This window comes from Hyperolius riggenbachi, chromosome 8, assembly GCF_040937935.1.
Source record: "Hyperolius riggenbachi isolate aHypRig1 chromosome 8, aHypRig1.pri, whole genome shotgun sequence".
Classification (NCBI taxonomy): Eukaryota; Metazoa; Chordata; class Amphibia; order Anura; family Hyperoliidae; genus Hyperolius; species Hyperolius riggenbachi.
The window spans coordinates 106290621-106316248 of NC_090653.1; the positions used below are offsets into that span (position 1 = coordinate 106290621).

At 42.2% G+C, this 25628-nt stretch overlaps 1 protein-coding gene across 1 annotated transcript in view; it reads left to right on the forward strand.

Annotated features, from left to right (window-relative positions):
* Positions 1 to 3022: 3022 nt before the first annotated feature.
* Positions 3023 to 25628, forward strand: part of VGLL1 (vestigial like family member 1) — a 48256-nt gene continuing 25650 nt past the window's right edge. The window contains exon 1 of the mRNA XM_068250982.1: positions 3023 to 3273. The gene's annotated coding sequence lies outside the window, so the exon portion shown is untranslated. The remainder of the gene's footprint in view (positions 3274 to 25628) is intronic.

Sequence of the window (25628 nt, forward strand, 5' to 3'; positions counted from 1 at the left end):
ATGTCAGAGTAAAAGCACCATTGAAACATTACTGCATTGTGTTTTGATGCGATTATATTGTTATTTGTGTCGCACATGGCAGTCCACTACTTACAAACATTTTTCATTCTGGTAAGTAGAAACCTGTGTTAAACATGGTGAAACATGGTTAAAGGACATCCGAGTTGAAAATAAACAGATGAGAAAAACAATTGTATCCATCCTCCATTTCCTAAAAATGACCCTTTTTTTAAAGATATCCCACAGTTTTATTTTATATTTAAATCTAGTTTTTAAGTTTTTACTGTTTCATTGTCTCTGCTCAATGTCACCTTCATTGATGTATGCTTGAGCTCAAATCTATAAATGATTGGCTCTTTTTATCTCTTTCCTGCTCTCAGAAGTCATTTACTGACAGGAAAGTATTTTATGGCTGTATGGGTTATGCTATAGTCTGACCCGGTCCCGACCCGGACAGAAACTGTCACTTGCATACCTGATTTTACTCTTTCAGGCAGAGAAAGAAAAAAAGGAACACAGTCTAGTTATGTGTGTTCTTGGCACTGTACATACACATGTCTACCTCATAATGTCACGTCACCTTGGTTGTCCTTTAACTACTAGGCGACCGCCTAACGGCAATTGGCATGCAGTCCTGGGGGCGTGTTTTGCTGGAGATCGCACGCGCCGATGCGCAATACATGACTACCGGTCCGCAGGATCACCGCAGGAGCCGCATAGTAACGTAGGTATGTCCACGCGTTGGGTGGGGCACTTCCGGCACAGCACACCGCACCGCAATGTATGAACTACCCCATAGACTTCATTAGGTTGTAGTGGGGTGTGGTAAATTTACCGTACCCCACTGCAACAGTGTGAAAGAGCCCTGAGTTATCTCCTAGGAGATCATTTTCATATTATCTTTAAAATAACTTTCAAGCATTTTACAATTGAAAAAGTACCCTAAAGTTGGTGAAAAATTACTATCAAAATTATTTTGAATATTTTCTTGCTTGTTTGTAGTTTAAAAATTATATTATGACAAAGTGTAAAAATATCACCTAGGTGGAAACTCAGGAGAAAAAAAGTAATTGCATATGAGCCATTGTAACTTAAAGCTGAACTGAAAGAAAAAAAAAATGTGTGTTTCACTTACCTGGGGCGTCTGCCAGCCCCTTGCAGCCTTCCTGTCCCGCGCCGGTCCTCCATGATTCTCCGTTGCCCCTCCGCCAGCTAGTTTCGTTACTGTCATATCGTAGACTTGGAAGTAGACAGCAACGGCGCCCGCGCGACGAGCCACACGGATCTTTCTTCACGTTACCGCCCGTAATAGTGCCCTGCGCTTATAGTGCAGGACTCTATTGCGGGAGGGAACGCGTAGGAAGATAGGCGTGGCCCACGGCGCGCAGGCGCTGATTTTCTGTTAACGTGCACGTTTAGCATTAACGCAATACACAATGCGGCAGCCCAGTATTCAGCAATGCAACCACCGCACTGTGAATGTTGCATAGGTGGTGCATAACTACTGTGAACAAGGCCTTAGCCTCTTTCACACTGTATGCTAAAAAAGGGATGTGTTTTAACTGTTCAGTTGTTTCATAACCATGCATTGTGAAAAAGCTTTCAGTTAACATGCATATAATGTGGACTGAGCAATAGGAAAACATGAACATTACCTTCACCTGGGCTGCACATCAGTTGTCCGCCAACGGTGGTAACATTGGCCAGTGATTGGCCAATCAAAATTGGATGTGTGTACCAGGCTTTGAAGCTACATACACACTTTAGACTATAGCCGTTTGAAACGGCTCTGAGACTACCAATCGTCAGATAATTGTGCACAAGACTTTCGCAAACGATCATTAAAACTGATAACGACCAATATCGGTGGAGGTGCAGATCTGTCAGAACGGATCTGATGATCGATGATGGTTTATTTGTATGGCTGTTGCTAGATAACGATCGTTTCGCGCATGCACAGAATCGTCACCCAACAAACTCTGATGTCGCACGTATGTGCAGCCAATATTTATTGCTGATCGGTCGATTGAAAATATAGCCAGTCCGTATATGTTGTATGAGCTCGCTCAATTACGAGATCGGCATTCCAGTCAGCGAACACACGTTCATCATCATGATCATCTGTTGTTTTGAACTATAGTTATCTAATGTGTGTATGTAGCTTAAGCCTGGTACACACTTTCAATTAAGATTGGCCAATCACTGGCCAATTTTACCACCTCCATGTAGTATGAGGGTTTACCTACGAAATCTGCTCATAGTATTCAATATCTGTTGACCCTCATACTACATGGAGGTGGTAAGATTGGTCAGTGATTGGCCAAACATAATTAAAAGCGGGTAGCAGGCTTTAGTTTGCTGGATGTAATGCTGATGTTTTGGCTGTAATACTTTCTAAATCAATCGCCAGAAGTACAGATCTACTGTATTTTTCTCAGACACTCGGGATGCATGCACACATCCAATTTTGATTGGCCAATGATTACCACTTGCATGTAGTATGAGCACTTACCTACATAATCTGTTCATAGAATTCAAAACCTGTTGCCCATTATACTGCATGGAGGTGGTAAAATTGGTTAGTGATTGGCCAATCAAAATTGCATGTGTGTATGCACCCTCACACATTTTCCATGTGAATGACACACAGAGGATGGCAGCCAAGGGATCTGTATCACAACTAGCACTTTAAAGTAAAGGTCAGAAATGGGAGACTCCAGGATTCTCTCATGACAGGTGCACTTTAACATGGTGGATAAGATGAATTAGCGAGCTGTCAATTTTTGTCCAAAAATGAAGCCTGAAATCACCTTAATGTCTTGCCTAGAATCTGACATATTAATACACCGGACACCCTACCTATGGTACAGTTAGTTAATTGATTTATGTTTGTTTTGTTTTCAACAAAAGCCTATTGCAGTAAGCATTGCTTGCTCATTGTTCACTGCTGCAGAAACCCAGAAGAACCCAGGTTCCTTGTTCCTGGTTTTCAAGTCTGGGTACATTTTATACATTCCTTGTCAGTGAGTTGGAAACGCCTTTAACACCAGATCTCGGGGTGGAAGATCAGAGTGGAGCTGTCAGGTCAGACATTGGTGCTGTGCTGCTGAAAGAAGCAGGCAGGAATCAGCCTCACCTCTCTGATCCCTGGACTCTGATATCCCTGCGGCCTCTCCTGCATGGCACTGATTCAGGAACTTCAGTGCTACACCCAGGATCATGCGTAGAGCTTTTACATGGGAGCAACATTTTTCTCTCTAAGAATCTGAAAAGGTAAATACATGATCGCATTATTACACATGGTGTAGGCAAGTAGGAACTCTGCCTACACACATCAAAGATCACAGTTATGAAATGGATGGTGGTTCTTCTAAAATAGGCTGTTCATATTTTAAGGTAAAAAAAAAACCAGAATAGCTTTATAAACAGAATCGCCAACATGAAATTTGATTGAATCCTTTAACTATTTTTATTGAGCAAAGATATATATATATCAAGATATTAACCTGGCACTAGGGTGTGTTTTATGATATTTTATGCGTTTTTTTGTTTGTTTTTTGATAGGGGAAAGTTTGTGGTACTTACGGCATAATCTTTCACATGCAATGTTTGTTTGAAGAACTGGCCACAAGCTTGGCAGAAATAGGAAGCTTTGTCTTTTGGGTTTGGGTAGGCTGAACCTGCTCCTATGCTGCAATCAGATGCTTTCAATATTCTGATTGGTTTATGCAGTGGGATACTGGGGATGAAAAGGATGCAATAGCATCAGGCCCCCTGGAACTGAGGGCCCCCACATGAGGCCCTCCTCCGCTTACTGTGTAAAATCTCTATTGGTGCTGTAGTGGTATAGCACACCTCTCTATGTGCTCTAAAGGATAACTGTAGGGAAAAAAAGGGACCCAAAGGGGTACTCACCTCGGAAGAGGAAAACCTCTGGGTCCTCCAGAGACCCCTCCATCCTCCAACAATGGGTCTTTCCGCGCTGTGTCCCTTGTCAATGGTTCATGCATGGGGATTAGTGTGGATCTGCTCAGGCTTCAGTGAAAAAAATAAGATCTTTGGGGATCTCAGCCCTGAGGAAGAGGATGGCGGTAATCTCTGGAGGACTCAGACGCTTCTCCCTCCAGAGGTAAGTATCTGATTTTGAGCATCATAAGCCTCACAGGTTTGCTTTTAATAGTGGTAATAATTAACTTGTCCTGTTCCTCTGCTTACACTTCCCTCAAACAGTGGATGTTCTTGGAAAGCTGGTTTTGGTGGTCTGTATCATGTGATTATTGTGCATCCTGTGCTGGGGAAGGGGGGTGGAGATGTTGTAAAATGTGTACCGAGGCCGATGGCTATGTTACTACACCACTAGTTATATGTTAAATAATTGTATAATTTCTTTTGATCTAAAACGTATCAAAATGGCTTTCTGACTAAAATGAACGCGATAAACCATTTAAAGAATGCCAGGATCAGGATTTATTGATCATAATTTCAGTTGCACAGCATCAGGAACACCAACTATGGTTTTGATCCATTTAAAGAAAAATACCTCAAAGTGAAAATGAGAAGTTTGATGGAATCTAAGGAACAACGCTGATGCAAAATAGATGCCATAAACTGATGAGGCCAGAGATTATAAAACAGGAAGTCTCTTCCCTGCCCTTATTTATGCCGCTTTCAGGACTATCCTTGACTTTCTTTGTGTCTTGGCCAACATGACCATGCCTGGTACTCTTATGTCTCTGTGTACTGAGTTGTCATGCTCTTGGAAATCTCTACACGGGCCACACCATGCCTGATCATTAGAAGAATGATTATTGTTTGCATGGAATGGGCTATGTATGGTTATCATTAGGGCCCATTTGCACTGTCTTCTCCTGAAAACCATGAAGTCCACTCTCGTTATCTGCACTGATCAGGTTCAAATCTGTGTGGTGCCTTTCAGTGCGATGCTGATTTTTCTTGATAGCAGCATTCTGGATGTGATTTTCACAAGGTGCAGTGACAGCAGTCTTCCAAAGACACCAGGCTACCCTACTGAACCTACCGTACTGGACACGACTTTGCAGGGATAGTCCAAGACATGCAAAAGGATCTTTAAGGCTCGTTAAGATGCTCACTTGCTATCTCCCGGGAATAATCATTTGTAATTATTCTAAGGAACAGTTTTAGGAATAATCAGTGCACAGACATGCTGTATGGAAAGCTCTGTGGCAGGGAGAACACAATGAACAGTAGAGAAAGGAATAGCAGTGGTCATTTAGTGATATGGCTTGGCAGATTGCTAAATGAAGTTGCGCCATACCTGTACTGATGATACAGTTTTGCTCACATGTTGCCATCTTGGGTAACAGCGACTTATATCTAGCTTCTGTACCCAATGTCCCTTCAGTGATTGTAAGTGCTAAATTATTTGTCTAGTTGCTATTGCATCTCCACACAGCTGACAGTAGCAGATCCCGTTTATCGTAACGAAGCCATACATCTAGCGATGGTGGGAAGATTCCACCGAGAGACAAATCTCTCTCTAATCAAATCTGATTAGAGAGAGATCTGTTGGCTAGCCATACACAACAGGCTGATTCCCAATCAATTTCATGCTGAAATCGATCCAGAAACGACCTTGCGATGCCACATCTGACTGCATCGCTACCCTGACGCTTTCCCCCTAATGTTAAGTGTCGTCCCCTCGCCCGGTGCCCGGTGCATGTTATACATTACCTGTCCGCGACCTCGCTTGTCCATGCTGGCTGCGGGTGAACTCTGTTTTTCATACAGATGCGCCACGTGGTTGCCTAGTAAAGTGGCCACGTGTATGACGTCTGACTTCATAGGAGCGACCTTACTAGGCAACCATGTGGGGCGCACATGTACAGTGAGCGAAGTGCGCCTGGAATCAGAGGGGACAAGCGGAAGTGGCGGAAAAGAAATGTATAACATGCACTGGGCACCGGGGGACACACTAAACATTAGGGGGAACAGCGCAAGCGGTTTCGTCAGGTTCGTCGATCGTCCTGAAATTGTACGCCGTTACCGCCGTGCACCCGATCGAGCAAGACGTCCCAACATCTTGCAGCATGCGGGATTGACTTATGCACCCAATTTCGTTCTCAAATTGGTCGCATTGTCGATCGGGCATGCACTTAGCTGCACCGATTTTGATCCGTTTTGATTGTAATAATCGAATCAGATGGTCAATCAGCCGCCAAATCGCCTGATGTATGGCTACCTTTAAACCTTTGCAGCTATAGAATGTGGCTGTGGTACACATACTGAAAACAATTGCTTACACTAAACACTTTTATTATGTAAATTGTGCAATGTTTGTTTACCTGCAACTTAGTAGGTGTCAGTCAAGTGACTCTGCCAAGACTGAGGCTATTTATACCAGCAATATCTTTAGTAGCTAAGAGGTGCATGTAGCTCATCATAAGCCACAGTTAGGCATAGCAAGTCAGCAGGCTTCCCCAATACAGTCACTGTAATTTGGGTGCCTGCAATAGCCAGACCCCAAATTACGTGCAGAGGAGGAAGTAGGTAATCAGTAGGGAAATATATTTTTTATATACCTCTAGATTATTTGCGTAGGAAGAGTCGTCTCTCTGCTTCTACCTGTGCCCAAATTAAACACGGACAAAATATACATCCTGCAGTTAGGCCCCTTTCACAAGGGAGGACAAAGGTGGTGACTTCACTGCCTCTTGTCCCCTTTGGAGTCCCATTTGAGCATGGCTGTGGCCATGCTCAGACACAACATGTCACAGTGGCTGGCTTTTCAGTCTCCCACGTGAAAGGGGCCTTAAGGGATCATTGACCCCAGGCCTAAACATAGTGGCATACCTACAGAGCCATGATCTTCCATCCAGCACTGTATGTATGATAATCACATGATTGTTGCTATTCAGTCGGATTCTTTGCGAACCCACAGACCACAGCAGGCCCCTCTATTCTCTACTACCTCTCCAAGCTCCTATTTGTTGCTTCCATGTATCTCTCTAGCCATCTCACTCTCTGCAGTCCCCTGCTCTTTTTGCCCTCAATCTTTCCCAGCATCAGATCATGTGATATGACATGATACAGACCACCAAAACTGCCTTTCCAAAGACAGCCACTATGCAAGAGACATGTAATCAGAGAATGGATTGTTAATGATTAACACTATTCAAAGCACACAGAGAGGTGATCATTACCAGTACAGCTGCAATAACAAGCTATTGCAGTGACTGGAGGAGGGTCCTTATGCGGACCCACCTAGGTACAAGGGCCCTGGTGTGGTCACAACCAAGGGTGTAACTAGAGGAACTCGCAGGAGGGCCCAGAATTGTTTCACAGCCCCAACTACTATCCTTCCCTTCCTCCATTACAGGGGACTATACTTTTTACTTTACTTTAGATCAGGTGTTTTTGTTACTACACTTGTTATGGGTGTGAAGATCATAATGGCCACACTAGTTTTATGACCATTTTGAGACGGGCCCTAAGGGCGTGAAGGGCAACATGGGAAGGCAAGGGAAGAAGTTTTACACATGGGGGGGGCACATAAAAATTTCGCTGGGGGGCCCCCATGAATTGTAGTCATGCCACTGCTCGCAACCTCTGCATCTCCTATAGCAACAGAGTTTAAATCAATCACCAAATCAGTGGGCATGGTGCTTATCTGCTTGCCAAATTAGCTAATCAAACCAACAGGTGAGGCACTAACAAATGTACAATTTAATATATTCTTAAAGGATACCCGAGATGACATGATGAGATAGACATGGGTATGTACAGTGCCTAGCACACAAATAACTAGGCAGTGTTCCTTTTTTTTCTTTCTCTGCCTGAAAGAGTTAAATATCAGGTATGTAAGTGGCTGACTCAGTCCTGACTCAGACAGGAAGTGACTGCAGTGTGACCCTCACTGATAAGAAGTCACAACTATAAAACACTTTCCTAGCAGGAAATGGCTTCTGAGAGCAGGAAAGAGATACAAATGGTCAACAGTTCATAGATTTTAGCTCTGGCGTACTTCAAAAAGTAGATTTAAATATAAAAGAAAACTGTGGAATATCGTTAAAAGTCATTTTTAGGACAAGGAGGGTAGATACAATTGTTTATTTCATTAGTTTATTTTCACCAAAACAAGCATGAGAAATAAACAAGATGTTACCCTTAAAACTATGTAATTAGTAGAGTGAGTGTGGATGAGTTCTTGCACTGCTTGAGGATTTGGCCCCTTTACAAAGCCTCACTTATAGTTATAGAAGCCCCAGGGAAGTCACATCAAAGAGTGCACAGACTGTAATGGCCAGCATCAAACAAGATCAGACACTGTAGTAATGTCACTGTAGGTAATGTCACTGTAGGTAATGTCACTGACACTGTATGTAATGTCAGATTCGATATGGCCTAGTTAACAACAAAGTCAACTTTTCCATTGATCACTTGTGATTATTATGTCTTTCAGTGGCTTATACCTCATATCCAGGGGCATAACTAGAGGGGAGCAGACCCTGCAATTGCAGGGGGGGGGGCAGAAATGTGGGGGGCCCCAACTACTAACTTTCCCTTCCTCCGCTACTATAGAGGACTATACTTCAGATCAGGTGCTTTTGTGCTACTTCAGATCAGGTGCTTTTGTGCTACACTTCTTATTGTTGTGAAGATCATGATGGCCACACTTGTTTTATCACCCTTGTAAGTTTTGATGGTTTTCCCCATGAATTGTAGTTACTCCACTGCTTATATCCATCAGGAGTCATGAAGCACTGCATTCAAATAGAAGTGTGCATTAGCGCTACGATTTTTTATGTACACTTGCAAAGTACTCACATGCAAAGTACAGTGCACACAAAACATGGATATAGGGATGTGAAGTCACAGGGACCCTTATTCAATTGACCTTTTCTCCTAAGTTTCTTCCTAGATTATATTTTCACACATAATCAATACAATTCCTTTTAAGCCACCAGCAAGCAAGAAAATACTTACAAACATGTTGACAGTAACTTTTCACCTACTTTGTGGTACAGTTTCAATTGCAGAGTGCTGAAAAGTTATTTTAACCAGTTCCCGACCACTGGTATGTATATTTATGCCCCTGGAAACTTAATTTGCGCACCAGGGGTGTAAATATGTGTACTTCTTTGTTAACCTTGCCATTCTCAATCTTTGCGCCACTGCTGTTCATTTCCATCACAATCCTGCCATTCTGTGATCAGTGAAGGGGAACAGCTTGTTCCCAAACCCAATCACAGTGCCTGTAATGAAGGAGAGCTGGCGTCAGCGAGATGCAGGCTTTAATTCACAAAAGTGAAAGCAGACAGTACTCCCTTGAACTGTTTACAGTATTTGGAAATTAAGTGAGGCCAAAAAGTAAAAATGCACCCACAGACACTATTATAAAGAAAAATACATACTTTTTAAAATGAATTTTTAACTCCTTTAATCCCTACCCTATAGTTACCAAAATAAAACACTTGTAAAAAATTAAATAAAAAAATTACATAATTGAAAAAAAAAACCATAAATAATTACCTTAGGGAATTTTTAATATGTACGGTATGTCATCATGGTATATTACTGTTTTTTTTTTTGTAAATAAAGGCTTGTAATTATTGATATAGTATAAAAACCAGTAAAAAAATACATCCTTTTTTCCAAATAAAATATTATTGCCATACATTGTACTAGGGACACAATTTAAACATTGTAATAATCAGCATAAATGGGTAAATAAAACATTTGGGTTGTATCTATTGTAGCACATTTTATTTTAAAACTATAATAGCTGAAAACTGAGAAATAATGATTTTTTCATATTTTTCTTATTATTCCCTATTGCTTATAAAATAAAATAATTCTTAGCAAAAAGTACCACCCAAAGAAAGCCTTATTTTGGGCGAATAAAACAATACATAGATCATTTCGATGTGATAAGTAATGATATCTTGTTATTGGCAAACTATGGGAGGAGTGTGATGTGAAAATCGCTCAGGTTTTTAAGGTGAAAAAAAAAAACCTGTGGTTAGAAAGTGGTTAAACAGAAGAAAAATTATCTCCTAGGAGAAAACTCTGGAGAAAAAGTGAATTGCATATGGCCTTGGTATCTTCTTGACCTCTGGGAACTATTATTTGTTGTACTCGGTCTCTGTAGTTGGGTGGAGGGCTGGACATGTGTATGTGGTTGGGGAGGTGTTAGGGTTCGCATCGGACTCCAATGACTTTGTAGGCAGGCTAATGACAATATTTATTAAGTATCTGCGCTGTATTAGAAGAGGAAGTTTAGGAATGCGTATCTGGTCACTTTCTTACAGTACTGTGCACCTGTGTGTGCACTGCAGTTTTTTTCTCAATACAAACAAAAGTAAACTGTTGGCGGGGTAGGTCAATTTGATTAAAAGACAGGAAGAAAGCTCTGTTGATGAGAAAAAATTCCCCTACAAACTAAACCTGATTTGATTCACGTCATGTTTTTCAAATGTCATGAAAATAATTATTTGTGTGCAGTATTTTTAGTAGCTTTACAATGATCCTGAGCCAGAGGCACAGCAAACATACAGAGTTGCTTAAGAGAATGAGGACCTACACACATGCACCTTACAGTCTATACACTCTAGACTAAACTCAGCCGAGGCAGCTGCTAAAGACCGTCCCTGCCGAGAATCTAGTGTGTGCACAACGGCCCAAGACATCAGTGAGAGATCCAGCATGCGGGATAATCTTACCTGAATGCTGCCCAACTGCATTGTTTTGTCCAGTGTTCCCCCTTCTTCGTGTGCCGCACATCGATGTACTATAGACGTGTCTGTGCAGCTTTGCCCACAAAAGGCCGCCCAAGATATCGTGCCCCATTCCTGCCGTGCAACATTAGTGTGTACGAGGCTTTAGGTTGGCCAAAATGATAGTTCAAGATCATGTCAAGCACCTTTTCCAGCTGTACTGGATTCCCATGACTCCCTCTGACAGCTTGCTTGGAATCTGGAAAACCATGCCCAATCGGTGTTGTTAAGCTATGATCACACTTTAGATAAATATCATTTGAAATGAATGACCCACGAACAATGTGTCTGTGAAAGATAAATCTTCTGGGTCAAATAATCTTTTATATATGATGCCTTTGAAACTTAACAAACTGATGTCTTTATCTCATATTGTTTAGCTATGATGAAAGAGTATTTTAGGTGGCCTCTACCTGAACGTTCTCTGTTCTTCACACTTCTAGATTGCTTCCTCAATGATCAATAGAACAAATACTTCTGAGGTGCCACATCCGTTAGGGTGGTTTCACAATGGGGCAGTGTGGTAATTTTACCGCACCACACCGCAGGGCAATGAAAGTTTATGGGGACTTTCGTACGACTGAAGTACGGTGCAATGCGATGGAAGTGACGTAATCGCCACATTCCTGACACTTGAACAAACCTACATTACCAAGCAGTTAGGCTTCGAGCTGCGGCGATCTGTGGCGGATCGGAAGTCATGTACGTTTAGGCGACATAGGGGTGTTAAAAATTATGGCGGTGGTGGTGCGGCACGCATGCGCAGAAGCGTATTTTTTACAATATATTTTCGTGCACTTCCGTATTTCCAAAACAGCAAGTGAGCGCAAGCAAGCATCACTTCCTGTTTGGATGTCAGTCAGAAGGAGTTTACCGCATACTAACGCAGTAATCCCCAATGGCCTGTTTTTGGCTGTGCGGTACAGCCCCCGCTGCCGCCAATCTATAGTCTGAAACCGGCCTCAATGCACCTGTATGACCATGTCATTTCCTGCTGTCTAGAACGATCATGTTGGTAGACATTGCTGAGTATTGTTTCCAATCAGTAGGAGTTGTTTAGGAAGCATGGTTGGTGGAAGGTGGTCATTATTCAAGGATCGTTCATTACAATGACTTTCGTTGAGCACGTGTACATAGATTTAAGCTTTTACACCTTCCACAAAAATTGGACTTTGGACGCGTTTTGTCATTCAAACATTCTTACAAACAACCATTCAATATTACTGCACACAGTCATTCAGGACTGTTGTTTGATATTTAACAAGACCCATATAAACATATTTTGTAGACGGGATGTCATGTGTTGTTTGGAACTGTGATGAGTGACAGCTCATAAGGCTGTTATGTAGTACCACATTCACTTGTTACCCGCTCACACTCTCCTGCTCATCTTCATTGAGCAGAACACACTGATCAGAAGGTTGTTGAACACTGTATATGTACAAATAAAGACCACCTGAAATGATCAACAACAATTGCTTCAGACAACCATTATTGCAAAGTGTTAAGTACACGAGTGCTGGATTCATGAGTTCTTTTGACACCCATATTTTAATATGATAACTAGAAATTAGTAGTTGCCTGTATTTCTTTCTCATGAGTATATTGACACGAAAGTCCTAATAGGGTTAAAGAGGTAGTGACCACACCAGGGCCCCTAGAGCAGAAACCACCAGGGCCCTCCTTCGACCATTGTATTCAATCTTTTTTGGCCTTATGCTGGTAATGATCACCTCTGTAGGTGATCTGAATAGTGGTAATCATTAACAAACTTTCCCCAACGGCGTAACTACAGGCGGAGAAGTCCCTGCAACAGCAGGGGGGCCCAGAGCTGTAAGGGGGCCCCAGCTACTACTTCACTTCCTCCAATAGAGGGGTCCATTATTCAGATCAGGTGTTTTTGTGGCTACACTTGTTATGGGTGTGTAGACTGTGATGGCCACACTTGTCTTATGACCTTTGCAAGATGTGCACCCAGGCTGTGAGGTCAGGTGTAGGCATGGGAAAGGGTGTGAACATTTGGGGGCCCAATCAAAATGTTGTTGGGGGCCCCTAATTTTTAGCTATGCACCTGACTGACCCCCTACTCTGCTTATACCTCTCTGATACTGTGACATTGGCAAGTTTTGGTGTCCATATCAATTGTCACATAGAGAGTGTTTGATGGGGGCATATATAAAACTTGCACGGGTGCCCAAAGCTCCCTAGCTACACCACTGGTGATACACACTCAGTCACCCCCTTCTTATCCCGATAAACATTGAAAAGCTAAAATAAGGGGAGTTTAAAAAAGTAGAGGTAACACTGCTATACCAAAGTCTTATGTGCAGCCATACAGGCTTCCTTACAAAAACTCTGAATTGATAGGTGAGAGAGGAGGTGGGAATTAGCTGGTGGTGGAGAAAAGAGCTGGATTATCCACCAGGCAACCTAGGCATGTACTTGGGGCCTAGTGGGTGTCAAAGAACCCACCTGCCACCTTCTTTGATCTCTCTTTACTTCAGCTTACCAAAAGGACCACAAGGAGGCTCAAATCTACCTTGCCTAGAGCCCCATTACATCTTAATGCACCTCTGATGGAGAAGGAGGTGGGGCTGGCCATATTCAGGTGCCTTTTAGCATCATATTGTACATGTAGAGAAGAGAATCGGCACAAGATGCCAGACAAGCAGTTCTGGGGTAGCAGGTGCAGTTAGTTGTGCCTCCAGATAGTAGACTCGTACGTAGCAGGAGAAGAATAGAAAGCTCTGGGCACCAACCAACTTTGCAAGTCACCTTTAGGTAACTCCAGAAACCTCTAGCATACATAACAATGAATCTTGGCCTTACAGCCATTTCACAGGGTAAACCTGCTTCTTCAGAGGCAAAAGATCATATATTATCATATGCTTTTTGGCATCAGCCATGGATCTGCTTATTGGTAAATCCAAACCTGCTAAATGGTAAAATTCAGTTCCCCAGAACCACAATTTGCAGTGACCTAACCAAAACTTTTCAGGAGTTTAATCAGATACAGGGCCTGCTGTTTAATTACGCTTGTAAACTAATCAAGCTCCCCATTAATTAATTGGCAGCACCAGAATCAGAGTAGGGACTACAAAATTCTGCTTCAGCTTTGGGAAATTCAACTTCCTGTGGAATCAGAATTTACTATTTAGTTAAATTTTAGGTTTATCGCTGCTGGTAACAGACGTTCAGTAAAAATTCTAAAAATATGTGAATTTCCACTGACCCACTTTGTAGTTCATCCGCTCAGTTTCAAGTTAGTGGAAATTTACGTCAGTAGAATGTATTGCTCCTCTGTGCTGTTGACACCAGTTAAGTACTTTGTTATGCTGACCGTAAACTTGAGGGTGATGGAATAAGCATGCAAGATCTCCCTGCCTATGAAGCCTTCCGCCAACAGACACATCAACACAAATGCCCTGCTTAGTCCAGCATTGACTTTTGATGCAATGAAAAGGAACATCTGGAGACACAGCAAGAAAACAGCAGACATTGACTGGAATGCTTATCTCCAGGGAAAATAATGCTATTTGGTAGATGTTTTAACTGGGTGTGTGAGGACTTGTTTCCAAATAGAGCGCTTTCATGTGTGCTTATGGAAACGCGATCGCAGGGACAGCAGACTGTGCATAGACTGCACTGTCTGCCATTTCCATTCATGCACGGCGATTCACCTCTGAATTGCCGTGCATGGCTTGCTGCATTTCAGGGCGCTTCAGCCCGCTGCTCACTTATACTGGAGTGGGCTCTCTGGGTACTTATACTGGGGGACACTCTAGCAACCTATGTATCAGAGCTCCCTGGTTATCTACTGTATACTGGGGCTAGAGGGCTCTCTGAGTACCTATACGGGGGGGCTCTCTATCTACCTATACTTGGGGTGCCCTCTCTGCCTACCTAATACTGGGTTTTGGGCAATACTGGAATTGGGGTAAATTTAACATGCTCAGGCAGCATTACTTATGCCAGTTGGGTATTAGCACAGCCCACATTATCTAAGTAATGTGCCTGTCGCTATTGTAACACACACTGTGCAACTGGCATAAGTGCCGGCCCTGGCAACGACCTATACTATAGTAGAATGTACAACATTATTCAGGATTTTAGGTTAATTATTCCTATATTTATATATTCCTGTATTTTGGTTTGTAATGCCACCCTCCTATTGATGTTTACCCTAGGCTATTTGGTTACGCTGTCTTTTGCCTCAGAGTACTCTGGTAGAACAGGTGTTGTTTCTGCTTACTTTGGAACACACAACAAACACACACCCTGCAGTGATGCACCAACAGTAAAGATGTAGTCAGCTGTGTTCAATTTAAGAATGTAAATCAGAGAGAGAGAAAAAAATTACAATGGGCAAGCATTAATTTATAAATGAATATTGTTCAATATAAACAATTTTAATTATTAAGTTACATTTAGTTAAAGGGAACCTTCACTGAGCGGGATATGGATGTTTCCTTTTAAAATACCAGTTGCTTGGCAGTCCTGCTGATATCTTTGGCTGCGGTAATGGCTGAATCACACACCTGAAACAAGCACGCAGCTGCAGTAATGGCTAAATCACACACCAGAAACAAGCATGCAGCTAATCCAGTCTGACTTTAGTCAGGGCACCTGATCTGCATGCTTGTTCAGGGGCTGTGGCTAAAAGTATTAGAGACACAGGATCAGCAGGAGAGTCAGGCAACCGGTATTATTTTAAAAGTAAAAATCCATATCCTTCTCAGTTTAGGTTCCCTTTAAGTTGTTCTTTGACCCCATGCACAGTTCCAGTTTAGTTCCAGTTCAGCCTAGGAGAATCCCGCTTCCTATGGAGCAAAAAAAAAAAAAAAAAAAAAAAAATCCTATGAAATATTCAATTTCATCTCTAGTTTTGACCAGCAAAGAATTATAGTATGTGCATATAGGGCTATCTTGTAACACTTGGTGATAATGGATAATCTCAGGGACACCAGCATAAACCATATTTCCCATTGTGAATTGCAATCACAAATGCACTGTGATTATAATTTCTTTATTTTGCACCAAAGCGCTTTTCTGTGTGCTTTGGTGTGATTTTTGTGTGACAGTTTTCACGATGTGATTATTTTCCCAACAATTTGTTTAGATGAAGCAATAAATACAACATAGAACTTGCAAGAAAATCGCATAGCGCCGTATTTGGCATGCAATTTTTTTGCACTCCCATTGACGTTAAACCAAATGCAAGAAAAATGCAGCATGCACTACATTTGCACTTGGAGAAAAATCTAATCACATTGGTGGCAAAGAGGCACGACAATTTCCATTGTAATCACAGTGCCCTTGCAATCCTTGGAACACAAACATGGTGCAAAGAGAGGTAAAGCGCCAATAGTAAACGTGGTCCACCACAGGACAGTGCAGGTGCTGTCCATACAGTCTACCTTCTTGGGACTTCTGAAGCATGTGACAGAAAATGCAGGAGCCGTAGGGAGATAGGCTGTACAACACTGAGCTGCACTGAAGAGAGGAATGAGAACCTGTCCCACTGCTGGTCAATTATTTATTAATTATATCTGAAGTGAGTTACTGGGGGGCCCCAATCCAAAATCTTGCTGGGGGTCCGGCAATTTCTAGTTCTGCACCTTGATAGTACTTTCCTTTCCACAATTCCAAGTGATTCTGTGATGGTCAGCGTTGGAGAACATACTCTGAATGACTTTTTTCTACTTTTGTTGGGGATGAAAAGCTATATTGTGTTTTTTCTACCCACATAGCCTATACATTGTACACACGCTGACAAAAAAGATTATAACAAGAAAGTAACAGTAGTAATGCTTCCACCAAATGTCTTCTCTTTTAGTTAGATACATTTTACTTTTGTGTCCCAGTCAGTGTATATCAGCTTCAGGCCTCCAGTACCCCAACAGATCCCATTTTTAAGATTTCTTACCCCTTCTACAGGTGACTTTTATTGATAATAATACGTTAACTTAGAGGTGTAACTACAAGTCATGCAGCCCAACAGCAAACTGTTGATAGGGCTTCTAGCCATAAGCTATTTTGAGCAGCGATACCTTTCCGCCAAATATACAGTTGCACACAATGTACAGTACCTGCGACATGATAACACAGAGTTGCATAGTTACCTTTTCCCTTACAATTGAGGCATCCTCTGGGGTTTTGCTGTTAAGCTTCTAAACTGACCAATGTTCCTTCCTGCTTAAGACATTCATTATCATTTTGGGTGATGGTTTTAAAATGCCTGTTTTGATAAAGAGAAGGGGAAGATGAAAGCAGGGGCGTATCTGGGTAATATAGAGCCTATGGCAAACACTGAAATTGCGCCCCTCCATGGTCAGAGTCCCCTGACACTCTAAAAAACAGCATCCTTTCTTGTGTACATGTGTTACAATTGCCTGGGTTTTTTGCTTCAGTTAAGAACATCTGTATACAGTTAAGAACATCTGTATACAGTTAAGAACATCTGTATACATTGTAGATTTTCTTTGGCTGAAGCTATCATTCAGATATTTCTGATTAAGGCAGGGGACACACTTGACTGATTTGATTCAGAGGCTTCCCTCTCCTTAGGTATCTGATTTTTTTTTAAATATTATTTTTGACCTCAGGCTCTCTTGACTCATAGACATGGGGAGAACAAATCATACAAAATAAATGAAGAACAACACAGCGGTCATATGTTTAATAATTTAAGACAAAAACTTAAATGAATGATCTGTGACAATTTTTGGGCATTTTCGACGGCCATCATGACAATCACTTCGACAGATTGTTATTCTGATTGTTTATAATCTTTAGCATGTACAGAGCTATGGAGATTATTAAATCATGTGTCCACTAAGTCTATGGCACTTCGCCTAGATCCTGCATTGTTTAATGATCCTACTGGTTGACGGCCGTTTGAAATTTCGTGTGCAGTCTTCTGTTGTCGGTCACAACACATCGTTTCTTATCATGGAAATTTCTATCATCGATCAGTTCACACGATTGTGTTTGGAGGTGTGTATGTGGGTTTAGTCATTTCAGATGAAAATCTGAAGTATATGTAGCGTTGACTGTAAGGCTCGGTTCCCATCTGCAGCCGGACCATCTACGGCCAGCAGGAGTGTAGTGTCTGCTTCGATGGTCCATTGTGGTCTGCCTGGAGCCAGGGGCAGATGTGTCTCCACCATTGTCTATATGGGAAATGCATCCACCTGTCCGGGGTTATCGCGGACTGCACAGAGGTGTGGTCCGCTTACCGTAATAGATCCAACAGATCCGTTGCAGACTAACAAGTGTGAATGGCTCCTATTTATAAAATAGGATCACTGTCATGTGCGATGTAGTAAAACGGACAAAAAATGTCTGTTTTAGTCTTAAAGAGGAACGGTAGTGAAAATAACAAAATTAATAGAATTGCTATTTTTTTTTTTAATTTTTCATATATTATTTAGTTAGTGTTTGCCCAATGTAAAATCTTTCCTCTCCCTGATTAACATTCAGAGTTTTTTTCTTTAGTCCTGTCAACTGATCTGTACTAAATGTTCTTTACTGAGAGTTCTATGCACAGAGGGAGATATTACTGCTTTACAGTTGGAATCAGCCATTATTTCCCACAATGCAACGAGAGTCACAGACAGAAAACTGTCAGGACCTTGGTCATGACATCACATTGTGGAAAGAGTTTCACCACAATATCAGCCATATTACCCACTCCCCCCCGGCCCCCCCACTCCACTGGTGATCTATTTGAGAAAAGGTAAAGCTCACTCATGAGAAAGGAGAATGAGCAACTTAATGGAATGAAATTCAATCTTTGTTTAAAGTTCTTCTTTAAGTGAGACCAAAGCCTTAGCCACCTACACAGCAAGCCAGGCACAGTTTGGACATATAGCAGACAATGCACCATGCTGGAGCCTCTATTGCAGGCTTTCTCAACCAGGGTTCCTTGAGTACTCTGCAGGGGTTCCTTGGCATTTTACCCCATCGTGGGGGAAGTATAATAGAGCATACTATAATAGGGGGTACTGTAACAAGAAGCACTAAATTGGGGGCTCAGGAGACAGTATAATGAGTGGCAGTGTAATGGGGGGGAGTGAAATAAACAGCTACACATACTTTTAAAGACCATGCCTCCTGCACAATAAATGCAGGGGTTCCTCAAGATAAAACAAATTGTTTGCAGGGGTTCCTCGAGATCCAAAAGTTATCTGCAGGGTTCCTCCAGGGTAGAAAGGTTGAGAAAGGCTGCTCTATTGTGTACTGTAAAGCATGAATCATACCATTGCTCCTCTTGCTCAATCCTGTGGAGAGTTTGCATCACGCTTTATTGCATTTTGACTGATTGTATCCTTGAAACTGACTATTGATTTATGGTGAGGAAATATATATTTGAAGCATGATTAATCAAAGTGGGCTTCTTCTGAGGCGGGAACGCTGCACAGCACCACCTCTTAGGTAGGCATCGACCCGCTACATGCTGTTTTTACATTGTTTATCTATCATAACAAACATGTAAATGACAAGTATCAAAGCTGCTATCTTTCCTGTGATTTTTCCTTGGAGTTAGTTTTTAACTCAAGAGGGAATTAAAGGGGCTCAAAACAGGAATTATTGACAAAAAATCAGCTGCTGGTAAATACTTTGACAGACCAATATACCAAAGACTTTTATAAGTACAGTCTGTAAAGATGCTGTCCTAAATTAACAGTAGTCAATAGCAGTGTAGCTGTTGTCTGATAAATATTGTAATGTAAAATACTGGTAAGACTTTGCCATCTGGTGGGGAGAAGTTGTATTGCACAATGAATGAGTTGGATTACAGTAAGGCAAGGTTCACAGGATCTTGTGTGGTTTCCTTGTATGCAAACAGAGAAGGATTAAGAAGAAACAGGGCCCAAGGCAAGATATTAGCGTTGGCTCCACATGACAATCTCTCTGTTAAGCTGAGGTGTGAGTGGGGTCAAAGAAAGTGGCAGTCAGGCCCCTTGGCACTCACTAGGGCTCCAGGCACTCAGGGCCAGTTCTTTCATAAAGCAAGGTGAAACACTTGCATCAGGCACAGAGGTTACAGGGGCAGCATGTTTGTACTGTGTGTTTACACTTACAGCATACAGTCAGAGTAGGAGGAAAAGCGAGAGGAGAGCAAGCAAGGGGAAGAGGTCATTATTGGGGAAAAGCAGCTTGTTGTGCTGTGTGAGGATTCTGGCGGCTCCATTATCAGTGACATTCAGGCTGAAGGTCAGCCATATACTTCTTGAATGGGGATGCTCCGCATCATCATGCTGGCGTGATATTCCTGCGCATGCGTGGTTCAGAGTTAGAAAGCCGGGCATGCACAGGACTGTCACAACTGCCGGTGCAATGACGCATAGCAGGCGGCGTGATGACGTGGAGTGTCTTCGTTCAGGAAGTATATAGCCGACCTGCAGCCCAAAAGTCGCCGGTAATTGAGCCATCAGCGGGACCAGGAGAGGAGCCAGGAGGATGCTGGGGGACCTTGTGGCCTACGGTGGGCTGGAGGAAGCCCCAGGTCAGTACCAATTTCATTTTTTGTACTGTTCAGGGTCCCTTAAATGGTGCATGTTTTTTTCACATTAGCTAATGATCAACAATGTAGGATTTTATGCTGCATTGTTGTGACTTTTTTTTCGCATGTGAAACTTGCATTTAGGTGTGAACAATCACATTGACTTATTATTATTTAGTGTTTATACAGTAGAGTGCCTACATCATCCGCAGTGCTTTACAGAGTATATTTGTAGAGTAAACCCCTAGTCCATGGGGAAGCTCACACACAGTAAATAGTTCCAAGCTTAAAGAGGAACTACAGCCTAAACAAACATACTGTCATTAAGTTACAATAGTTATGTTAATTAAAATAGATAGGTAATATAATCTCTTACCCACCCTGTTTTAAAAGAACAGGCAAATGTTTGATTTCACGAGGGCAGCCATCTTTTTGGTTGAAAGGCGGTGACAGGGAGCATGAGACACAGTTCCAACTGTCCTGTGTGCTGATCACCCCTCCCAGTTGCTAGACAATGTGAATAACAACATAGGAAATCCCATCATGCTTTGCACAGCATCAGGGAAAAAAAGCCAGGGCAGTTTTCTTTGATGGGTGGAGCTTAGCTAAAAATGCAGCTAAAAATGATGCTTTGGTAAGAAAAACAAAGTTCTGATGCTGTGGAACTGTTAAGAAACACCAAGCCTTTTCAGTTCTGCTGAGTAGATTTTTAGTCCGGAGGTTCACTTTAAAAACACAAGTATGCAGCTGTTCATCCGCAGAGTACCACAACACGGCTGGGAAACTGTAAAAAAAAAGATGGATGCACTTCTTGTATTTAAAAGTATAAAATAGAATAAAATAGGGAAATGCCAATGAACCTATATGTATGTTTTAGGGCTATGAGAGGAAATCAACATAGACATGGGGCTTGATTCACAATGCCGTAATAACGCTTATCACGGTCACACTAGCGTTTTGCACTCACTATAATGCGCGTAACGTTTTTTAGTGCGCAAATGCGAATTTGCATGTGAAATCGCGGTCGTTTTAAGAGTTATCTCGGCTTTGTGAATCAAGCCCATGGAATTGAACAAAACGATGGTTCCCCATACACTTGCTGAAAAACTGAGTTGACCAGAAGAGTGGGGCATTTTGCAGTGCCGATTTTTAATAAGGAGATAGGTAGGTATCTCATACCAGCAGCATATACCTTCACTCAAAATATCACATGAAGCAGATGGATCCTCAAAATTATACTTCACTTGAAGCATACTGGTAAGGCTGTTCACTTTGATGTGGGATTTTGAGCCTTTGATTAGAGTTCGAATCCCGGCGTAAGCCAGTAAGTAAAACAGTAAGGAATCTTTAGGCAAGGCTCCCTAATGATCCTGCTTGCCCATGAAGCGCTCCCTACCTAAGTGGCTGCAGCACTGACACGCTTTGAGAAAAGCATGATATAAATGTAATTGGCTTGATTCACAAAAGGGTGCTAAGTGTTAGCACGCCTGTGAAAAGCCCCTTAGCACACCTAAAGAGACTTTGCGCACGCTAATACGCGCACAAAAAGTTTGTGCGCGCAAAGTTAAGCGCTGCGTAGTGCGCGTGAAATGTCGCACCCGGTGCGACTATAACGTTGTACCAGGTGCCCCTAAAACGTCGCACTGGGTGCGCCGGAAACGTTTCAGACGCACCCGGTCTGATGGTTTAGGGGTACCTGGTGCAACGTTATAGTCGCATCTGGTGCGACGTTTCGCACGCACCACGCAGCACTAAACTTTGTGCGTGATCAATAAAAGCTTTGGGCATGCTAAATGCTTAGCACCCTAGTTAGCACGCCCAAAGCTTTTAGACGTGCTAACTGAATTAGCACTCTTTTGTGAATGGAGCCCTCTGTGTCTTATCTTGAGTCAACTGAGCAAACTGTCAGAGACAGGACAGCCTTGTTTGCTGGTTGAATGAAAGAGTTACCAGTATTTATACTACTGACGTAGTGCATGTTGTGCACATAGCGCTAGAATCATAACCTTTAAAGCGGATCTGAACTCAGAACTTCCTCTTGCTCTAAAAGATAAGCAAAAGAAAAATATTTCTCTGTTACAGCTGATACAAATCCTGCAATACATCTGCAGTGTGTCTACTTCCTGCTTTCCTGGAAGCAGACATAGAGTTAACATCCTGTGTTTACAAATTAGCTGCTCTGCCGAGGCAGTCAGCTGACAAGGCTGAGAGATCAAATTACAGTTGTGATTAGTCACAGCTGAGGGGGAATTAGACAGGCTAAACCAGGCATGGGCAAACTTGGCTCTCCAGCTGTTAAGGAACTACATGTCCCACAATGCATTGCAGGAGTCTGACAGCCACAGTAATGACTCACAAAGGCAAATGCATTGTGGGACTTGTAGTTCCGTAACAGCTGGAGGGCCGAGTTTGCCCATGCCTGGGCTAAACGCTCTAAATACACACAGGGTGCATTTATCTGTTTTCTTCCTGTACTGTGCAAGAGTTCAGGTCCACTTGAAATGAGCACATTGCTGGTATAATGTGCATTACGCATAATACACACAGGTAATGTGAGTTGCGCTAAGTGCGCAATGCGTGCTACGTCAGATATGTGAAGTGAATGTACCCCATAATGAGAATTATTTTATCAAAAAGATGTACAGCTGTCAATAGCACACATTTCACAGTAGCTGATTTCCTCCTTTCTAGAATTGCCAGTGTACAGTGGTCTGTCAGGTTTGGCTGCCAGCAGTACTCCCCTGCCAGGTGCTGCTGCCAGGTGCTTGCTTGCCCCACATGACATGATTGACATCAGTTAAGAATAGTAGCACCCTAGCAACAATTTTTACTCTTGCCAGTGGAAGATTCTGCCGGGCGGCATTCAGAAAGAAGTAACAAGTAAATATTATGTTTTAATGCTTTTTAAGTTGGTATCAAAGAGAAAAGTTTGCTTTACACCCACTCCTTTCCTTACTCCTGGGCACACAGCATCCCTGGCTCTGTGTACTTCTGCTTCTCCTCCCCCCATTATATATTTATTCTGCAAGTACGGTACATACTTCTACTCACGCAGCCAGAAACACAGTGCTGTGACTGTCCTTATAACATCCTACACAATATTATGCCGTACACTTTTATTTACTTTTCTACAGAATTTATAAAGAGGTATGTTATTCTAGTTTCAGTGTAATAAATCTATTCATGCATTGACATATAAATAAGGTGATTGTATTCATGTGAATGCACCGGTATGAGATGCAGTACATTAATTATTTGCACCAACAAAACCTAGTTATAGAATTAGCTACATTCTAACATTAAAGCCCCTTTTACACTTATACACTTTTTGCTTTGCACTACCCTTTCTGCATGCAGAGTAATGTAACAGCAAAGTCAACAGCGCATTATTGTGTGACTTCTGCGGCGTCACAGTCAATGTGCGACACAGAAATTTTTAATTTGTTGGTGGCAGTGGTGCGGCGCTCATGCATGGAATGCCACAAATGTGATGGGAAGCCGGGAATCCCAGTGACATACTTCCTGTCCAGCAGACAGTACATCACTGGGCGAGGGGTGGTGATGGGCGACATAAGGCCTACGAGCGGCATGCAGGAGGGCGCCACTATGCATATGACCATGTTGGCGCACTCTGCTACAGGATCATATTAATAGATTTTTTTTGGCCTTGCGATGCAATGCAAGGGGGCCAGGTATAAAACCAGCCTGAATGTGCATTGACACTGGGTGCATTGCAGGATGTGAACGCACTGCCCATACCACTGTGTAGGCTTGTTCACACATCTCTGCGTTGTAAAAAATCATGTCATCCTAATGCACTTTGTACAGTGCGTTTCTGAGGGGAGCTTAGGATGCTGTTGGTCTGGGGGCAGCTGGTGATAGTAGACCTTGGGCGGCAAAAAGTACAAATTATCCCTTGGTGGGCAGCGTTTCACCAGAAAATAATCGTAACGCAGCATTGTTTTACGAGAAAATAATCGTAATGTGGGCAGCATTTCACCAGAAAGTAATTGTAATGCGCAGTGTTTCACCATAAAATTATCGTAATGGGGCAGCGTTTCACTAGAAAATAATTGTAATACAGCAATGTTTCACAAGAAAATAATTGTAATACAGCAATGTTTCACCAGAAAATAATTGTAATGCAGCAATGTTTCACTAAAAAATAATCGTAATATGGGCAGTGTTTCACCAGAAAATAATTGTAATGCAGCAATGTTTCACCAGAAAATAATGTGCACCTGTAAAAAAAAAAAGCATTTACTCACCTGCAGAAGACTCCTCTCTCGGCGCGCAGCTCCCCGATCACCTTCCTACAGCCAGCGGCTACAAAACTCCCGCACTGACATAGGCTGAGCAGGGCTACGGGAAGATGGTGCCCAAAGCCCTGTACTGGAGACACAAATAGGGCAGTGCAGGACTTCAGATGCCATCTTCCCGTAGCCCTATAAAAATAACTTTTCAGCATCCTGCCGTTGTAAAAGTACCAAAATGGAGCTGAGAAGGTACTGTCAAAATTAATCTGAGTGTTTTCTTGCTTGCTGGTGGCTTAAAGAGGGATTGTCAGTCAAAAAATCAAATTCCATTTACCCACTGTTCTGTGTTTATTATGCAGCCTGTAACCTTACCCTGCATTGCAAGCACTCCAATCTATTCGGAAATGTTTCTGCTGTAATAAATCTTATCTTAGTAAGCCTGACTCTATTTGGTAAATTGCCGATGAGAATAAAGCTTGTCATAACTACATTCCTGCTCCTCACTGATTGGCTGAGGGCAGTTCAATGAGCTGCTGAAATATGATCTATGCTGTGCTCACGTGTGTTTACAAAGCAAGCTAATTATAACAGTGCAGTTTCTAGGAGAAAAAAAGTAAGGTAGGAAATGACATCAGGATTGGCTTCAGTCAGCGGGAGTTAAGATAGAAAATGGCAGGAACGGTTTTCTCTTTATTTTCCGTATAAAATTCACTGAAATCAAAATGTGGACAGTACAATACATCTGTTATGTAAGTGCAACGAGTAGTTGATAATAGTCCACTTATGTAAGTGGAACAAGTATCTATTTATATATGTGTTTTTTTTCTGGTATAGTATGGCTGTCCCTGCTGGTTTAAAGGGCTTTTTATTCATAAGATGTGAAAATTATCACTTAAGAGAAAACTTATAAGAAGTGAACTAGATCAGGCCCCTAGTGTGAACACGGCTGGCCTTAGGTTTTACTTGGACCTCAAACAAAACTACTTTTACACTTATCAACGTTAATCTTTGTTGATGGAACAACATGTTTTTTTCACTGTATCTCTTTTAGGGCTCTTTCACACTACAGGCAGCAGTAAAAGGCTAAAACGCTGCGTTTTGGCTGCTGGC